Source organism: Crinia signifera, chromosome 8 (genome assembly GCF_055691185.1).
Source record: "Crinia signifera chromosome 8, ASM5569118v1, whole genome shotgun sequence".
Classification (NCBI taxonomy): Eukaryota; Metazoa; Chordata; class Amphibia; order Anura; family Myobatrachidae; genus Crinia; species Crinia signifera.
Genome location: NC_139224.1, coordinates 8,015,497 through 8,022,746, shown reverse-complemented (window position 1 = coordinate 8,022,746; position 7,250 = coordinate 8,015,497). Strand labels below are relative to the sequence as shown.

The following is a 7,250-nucleotide window of genomic DNA, read 5'->3' as shown; positions in this document are numbered from 1 at the left end:
ATGAGAGCATATGATGTGGAAGGGGGTGTGTATTGTTTTGTTTAATTAAAAATCGGTTACAGAGTAAGATGTACATTGATAGTGTGGATGGTACAGTGACATTTGTGGGTGTGGGGGGGCTGTGTGTGCGTGTTGTTTAGGTGTGCGTGTGTGCAATAGTATAGTAGGGTGTTTCTGAGTCAGCGGCTCCCCACTGGCGGAGGTCACGACACAGGAAAACAGGAGGCTGGGTAGTGATAGGGGTGTGTGTGGGCATAAGGGGGACTAAAGAGGAGGGTGGGGGAGATACTGTGCAGCTTCTGCCAGTGGGTGAGGGTCCAGCGTGGCAGTACAGGAGTACAGGACGGTGGCCCTGAGTCAGTGTCTCCTCTTACTGGGTGGGAGTTAGGGTGCATGAGAGCAGGAGGCTGGACTATGAGGCAGGATAGGGGCATGTGGGCAACACAGCGTCAGCGACCAGGGGCGGATTGGCCCTCCAGGAAACCAGGCCGTTTCCCGGTGGGCCGGCACATTTTAAAGCCGAAGTGGCCGCCCACCCTCCTTATCAGGGCCGCGGCCCGCCGAACAGCTGTCTCCGTGCTGTCCGCGGCCGCAGCACTATTCCCTTATTAAAGATGGCCGCGGCCGGCCTCGTTTGCTCCCAAACTTAAAATGGCCGCCGGAGGGCTGGTGCGCATGCGCGAGCGCACACAGCTGCTCCCGCGGTCTGGATGAAGCGCTGCCTAGCCCGCCGTGATGCTCCCCAGCTGCAGCAGCGTGCAGGAGTCGGACTGTTTTGCGCGCTGGGCTGGGGAGCCGGATTTGATGGGCAGCAGGCCAGCAGCAGAAAAAGTCTGACTGCTGACGGCAGCCACAGGAGACGCGGGTAAAGTGCCACAAATAATATTTATAATAAATAATGCAGCCTGCCTCATATTATATGTGTATATATATATATATATATATATATATATGCAAATGGGGGTTTGACCCTGAAAGCGTTTCCAAATTTTGCAAGCGACTACCTCCACAAAATCTCCCCTGCTAGTGGGAGATGAAGATAGAGACCAGAAAGTGAAATGTGGAGGGCGCTACTGAGATTTCCACCACCTTGTCGAGTGCTCAAATTAGGCAGATAGGCAATTTACCATTCTTAATGACAATTTATTAAAAATATAAGTAAAACATTGACAATTTTTGATCTTTGGAACCGCATATGATAGACCCAACGCGTTTCGTCTCCGAAGATACTTCTTCAGGGGTACACAAGAATGGGCGGTATGCTAAGGTCTAAGACCAATATCAGACTTTCTTTGATTTAAAATAATCGGAGAAATCCGATGACGTAGAACCTTTTATTTGAAGGCCCTTGTAAAAGAGGCAGGGCACTTCTGAAGGGGTGGAGGATATAGCACCAGAATAGGGTGAGATCCGTGTGAATCCTCCAGTGCCTAATCAGACGTGACTGTTTCGGGGGGCGTGGCCTATACTCGCGGCTCTTCCGCGAGGCCACGCCCCCATTTTGCCGCTATGGGGGCATGACCCAGAGGCTCTGTGAGCCTCTAGCCATGCCCCCAGCCCCCTGGCTGCGGGAATAGACGCTGTGCGCATGCGCACAGCGTTTATTCCCCGCTGCTTAGCAGCTGACAGGGGGGACTCCCAACAGCCCCCCCACACCGCAGGACACTGCCGCCCGCGGGTGGGACAGCGGGACAGGCCCTGACAATCGGGACTGTCCCGATAAAATCGGGACTGTTGGGAGGTATGGATTTGAGATGGTGAGGGATTGTGAATGGTTTTCCCCTTATGTGCTACACAGCCCTGCATATGGGTGGTACTTCCCGTGTGCGGGGTGACGTGAGGTGGTGTTTCCCTGATCTCTGGGCTCCAAAAGCTTGCAGTCCAGTGTTCAGGTCTAAACCGGGCCGTAAGGCCCTTATTCTGGTTCTCTCGCAAAGGCAAATCCCTTCTCAAATGGACAAAACTATGCTGCACTGCAGGTGGGGCAGATGTAACATGTGCAGAGACAATTATAAGATCAACAGGGTCAAAAGGTCGACAGTGAAAATTGCTTTTCGACCTTGTGACCATGTCGACCTTTTCACTGTCGACCTTTGGATCCTGTCGACCTTTTAACTGTCAACCATTAGTGGTCGACCATAGTAGAACTAGACACTGTAGATCTAATATACCATAACCCCATATAACGTGCACAGTCTGGAACCTGGTCCCTATAATTGGAAGGGGGGCAGGATTTGGGGGTTCCCCCCTGTGGGCCATCGACTGCAGCAGCCCCGCCCACTCCGGGTCTCGCACACAGTGGGGCGGGGTTATTGGCAGAGCGGGCGTGTCTGTGGCACTGAGGGCGGAGTCACGCACTGACGTCATGACGTAGCAGCTGCTGGTGGAGGAGGACTCGGAGGACTGAGAGAAGCTGCAGCCGGTGCGGGAGTCAGTGCTGGAACCGCCGGGTGTCGGGGCTGTGTGACCGGGGAGCTCGGTGCCGTGCAGGTAATGTCACCGGGGATCTCATGTCTCATCCTGCCGGGGCGGCGTGCTGGTGCTTGTAGTGCCTCACACACTGGCGACCCCACGGGCAGCTCCCTCTTGTCACCCAGTGCCCGCTCCCTGGGTGCCCGACCTGCTGTCAGCTACATCACATTCATGCATACACACACACACACACACATTTACATGTATATACAACACACACACACACACACACACACACACATTTACATATATATATATATACAACACAAACACACATACATATTTACATGTATGTACACACACTTGCACATGTATACATACAATACACACACACATCTACATGTATATACCACACACACACACACACATATATACATACATACATATTTACATGTATGTACACACACTTGCACATGTATACATGCAATACACACACATACATATTTACATGTATGCACACACATGTGTACATACACCTACAGATACATACATACATACACACACACACACTACACAGCTGTGTATGTATGGTAATGCAGAGTTTTGGTAACATTGTGGAGAGATGGGCACAGTGGTGTGGTGCTGTAGATGTTGGAGTGAGATGGGCACAGTGTGGGTATAACTACCGTATAGAGGTTGTGTGAGGCACAGTGCGGTGGTGCGATACAGTTCGGGTGACATTGGAGAGAGATGGGCACAGTGTTGGTATAATTATATTGGTTGGGTGATGTTAGGGACAATAGGGCACAGTGGGGTGTTGCTATAGATGTTAGGTGACATTAGGGAGAGATGGGCACAGTGTGGGTACAACGATAGCGTTTGTGTGGCGTTGGAGGTAGATGGGCACAGTGAGGTGGTACGATACAGTTCAGGTGACGTTGGAGAGAGATGGGCACAGTGTGGGTACAACGATAGCGTTTGTGTGGCGTTGGAGGTAGATGGGCACAGTGAGGTGGTACGATACAGTTCAGGTGACGTTGGAGAGAGATGGGCACAGTGTTGGTATAGCTATAGAGGTTGTGTGATGGAGAGAGATGGGCACAGTGTGGGTATAGCTATAGGGGTTGTGTGACGTTGGCGATAGATGGGCACAGTATGGTGGTGCAATACAGTTCCCGTGACATTGGAGAGAGATGGGCACAGTGTGGATACAACTATAGAGGTTGTGTGATGGTGGAGAGAGATGGGCACAGTGCGGTGGTGCGATACAGTTTGGGTGACGTTGGAGAGAGATGGGCACAGTGTGGTGGTGCGATACAGTTCAGGTGACATTGGAGAGAGATGGGCACAGTGTTGGTATAATTATATAGGTTGGGTGATGTTAGGGAGAGATGGGTACAGTGGGGTGGTGGGATACAGTTTGGGTAACGTTGGAGAGAGATGGGCACAGTGTTGGTATAATTATATAGGTTGGGTGATGTTAGGGAGAGATGGGTACAGTGGGGTGGTGGGATACAGTTCGGGTGACATTGGAAAGAGATGGGCACAGGGTGGGTATAACTATATAGGTTGGGTGATGTTAGGGAGAGATGGGCACAGTGGGGTGTTACTGTAGCGGTTGGGTGACATAACTGTGGGTGCAGGGGAGGTGTGAGAGGATTTGGTGCCAGTCTGTGTTTTCCGCCCACCATGCAGTCCCCCCCCCCCCCCCCCTCCCCTGGCTTTCCTGCATATTATACACCTTAGTGACTTTCTCTTGTATACTTGTGTGCCTTGGGTTTCAGGTGGGATGGTGCTGCATAGGAGGCATTGCGCCACGCGTCCATGACCAGGGTCAGCGTGGAATCTGCTATGCCAGCTGTTTGTTACCTTGGCTGTGGGAAGTGAGCTGCTGGCAGGGCGCTGTGTCATCGGGTAGGGACGTGTGCTGGCAGTTTCCCGCGTTGTGCCCTGCTCAGAAACAGATCCGTGCATGCCTGGGCGGGAGCGGCAGGTGCGTACAATCAGCACTGGGTACAACCAATAAATATCCCCTTCCTTGTGTCAGGCATGCTATCATATCAGACTTACTGCGTTGCTAGGTGCAGCGTTTAACCACACTATGGCGAGACGCTGGGAAAGCAGATCCTTCCCCTGGACCACGCAGCTCCCTGATCGGTAAAGAAGGAGTTAATCCTGCATCCCTGCGTATATATAGTAATTATATAAATGACATTGGACGTTACCTCCGGCAGGCATCTGTCATCTGTTTTTCCTGCAATAACGATATAATTATTACTGATTCTCTTAATGGTGTACTTATTTAACTCCTTCAGCATCAGATTTATTTGGTTATACGTCCCCCGTCCTCTCCCCTCCCCCGTATCATGTAGGATTTTGATGCCTTCTCTCACCAAACTCTGCACAGATGACAAATAGGGCTTTGGGCCAGTGCCAGACTCTGTATCTTAGGAACACGTTAGCTGCCTCCCTCCAGAGGCTGGCAGTGTCACTGTGGCAGGCTGGCAGGGGAAGTGTTTTCTGTGCCATGCTTAGCAAGAAAGGGTACAGGCCACCTGTTTGGTTATCTGAACCAGTCATGTCATCTGGATCATTGTCCTTTGATGGCAAATCACATTGAGGTACATACCGGTAGTAGTGGAATTCAGCAAATTCACCAAGACAGAGTGACACTGCCTCACTACCTTTGGTACCTAGTGAGTGGGACGCTGCAGTTCTGGGAGTTTGGGTATAACCTGTGAGGTCACGTCCCCCTAGTCTTCCTTGAATCTGTTAGCAATGCATTTTTATGCTTCGGCATGCTTTGTCACTTTAGCTTTTTGCTCCCCTTCTATGACTGCCTAACCAGCGCATGCAGTGGGTTATACCCCTTTCACACTCACAGAGCAGGGTCATACCCGGGAATCTGTTTCCGGATGCTACCCGGGAATGTACCCTTTCACACTGCACTCAGACCTGGGATCGACCCGGGACAGCCCCATTCACACTGATCCCTGGAAATCCCTGCAAATACATATGCATGTCATTAGAAATGGACTCCATGGCTCTGAAAGATGACATCAGCATTTTTGAGCCCAAGAAAGCTCCATCAGCAGCTTTTTTAAAGTCCCGTGTACGGGACCATTCACACTGACCGCATCCCGGGTTGATTCCGGAAAGAAATCCCGGGATGTTCATACTGGGATATTATTTCAAGACCCTTTCACACTGAGCTAAATCCCGGGTTGATGCGCGTTTATGTGCAAAAACCTGGGATATTTTTGCAAGTGTGACAGGGGTATCAATGACCGGTGAATTTGACTAACAGGGTTTTTAATACATGTGTCATGTTAGAAGAATGAATGCAAGTTACTATGGGGTTATTCAGACCTGATTGCTGCTGCCCAATTTTACAGTGCCCTGCGATCATATAGCCAAATTGTGTGTCCAGCTACATTTGCTGCACTTGGTAAGTGTCCAAGGTGACAGTGGCTAAATCAAGGCCTATAGGACAAGTAACACTCCAGAACTTCCCTGGGGGATATCGGAGGAAGCAGCATGACTTTGCCCTCCAGCGAGCGCAGGGTTAATGCCCCACACTCTTATTACTGCCTGACATGACGGTAGAGCAGGTCTTGCGAGGAGTGAGCAGTGATCAGCTGCAGCCTTGGATTGTGCTTCCTCTTGCTCCAGATTTGCCATGCTGGGGGTCACTCAGTACAGCGTCCTCTCCCCCCACCCCCTTCATTTCTCATCTTCAGCATTGCCTGGCACCCAGCGTGAAGGACGCTCGCTCTGTGCTATTTTTATACATCTCCCGTCTTGCAGTCGGAGTCACAGAAGCCGCATTCGCCGTTAGAGCAAAGTGCAGACACAGGCAGAGTCACTCTGGGCTTCCTGGCCATTTACCCTGCACAATGTACAGTGTCAGGTGGGGGACAGACACCGCCAGCTTCCAAATGAAATGGTGTATGTTGGAGAGGAAACGGTCTGTTTCGCATTGGCCATGACCGCTTTTGGGGTTCATGCTGAAGTAATGACCCAGGCTTAGTAACACCATCACTGCCACGTGCGCTGTGCCTATACCCCTAATATTGGCGTTCCCAATTTTACTGTACCTGCTCCTCTCTTAATGTCGTTCCCAGATGACTGTTCCATTCCCCCCCCCCAAACCTTCTGTAATTGTCCTCCGCTGGCAATGGGTCGGTTAGGAATTGATTTGTCTAAATCTGTTCCTTATGTCCGGGAAGATAAGCAAGTTGCTGTGTAAACAGGGTTATTGGAAAGCCAGAGCCGTTCCTGCTTTTAGTCCTATTAAATCTGGATTCCTCTGGGATCCTATAGGGTGAGGCCTCTCTGCTCCATCTGAGCTGGTACAATTTGCTTAATACACCCAAATACTTCTTACTACCTGGATCCAAACTCTGCAGATGGCTCTGTGGGTCGATGAAGTATACAGCAGTCCTGGCATGTTACTGGCTAATGAATTAGGCTTGGTCGGCATACAATGCTCTATAAAGGGGAACCCTTCACCCTTATACCATCACGTGCCACCAGCTGTGCAGCAGATATATCCAACCTATTCAATATAACCAAGTCAAAGCAGACTCAGCTGAATTCAGACAATGGCCTTTATTCAGATCTGAGCTCAGTACAAATTTGTTTGGAAAATGGGCAAAACCATGGTGCACTGCAGGTGGGGCAGATGTGCAGAGAGAGTTAAATTTGGGTGGGGTGTGTTGAAAGGGAAATCTAAATTGCAGTGTAAAAATAATGCAGCCGGTATTTACCCTGCACAGAAACAAAATAACTCACACAAATCTAACTCTCTCTGCGCATATGGCAGTGCATATGGTTTT

The 7,250-nt window shown here is 50.4% G+C and overlaps 1 protein-coding gene across 1 annotated transcript in view; it reads left to right on the top strand.

Annotated features, from left to right (window-relative positions):
• The first annotated feature begins 2,349 nt into the window (after nt 1-2,349).
• TMCC1 (transmembrane and coiled-coil domain family 1) overlaps nt 2,350-7,250 on the top strand; it is a 76,878-nt gene continuing 71,977 nt past the window's right edge. Inside the window, exon 1 of the mRNA XM_083155677.1 lies at nt 2,350-2,490. The gene's annotated coding sequence lies outside the window, so the exon portion shown is untranslated. The remainder of the gene's footprint in view (nt 2,491-7,250) is intronic.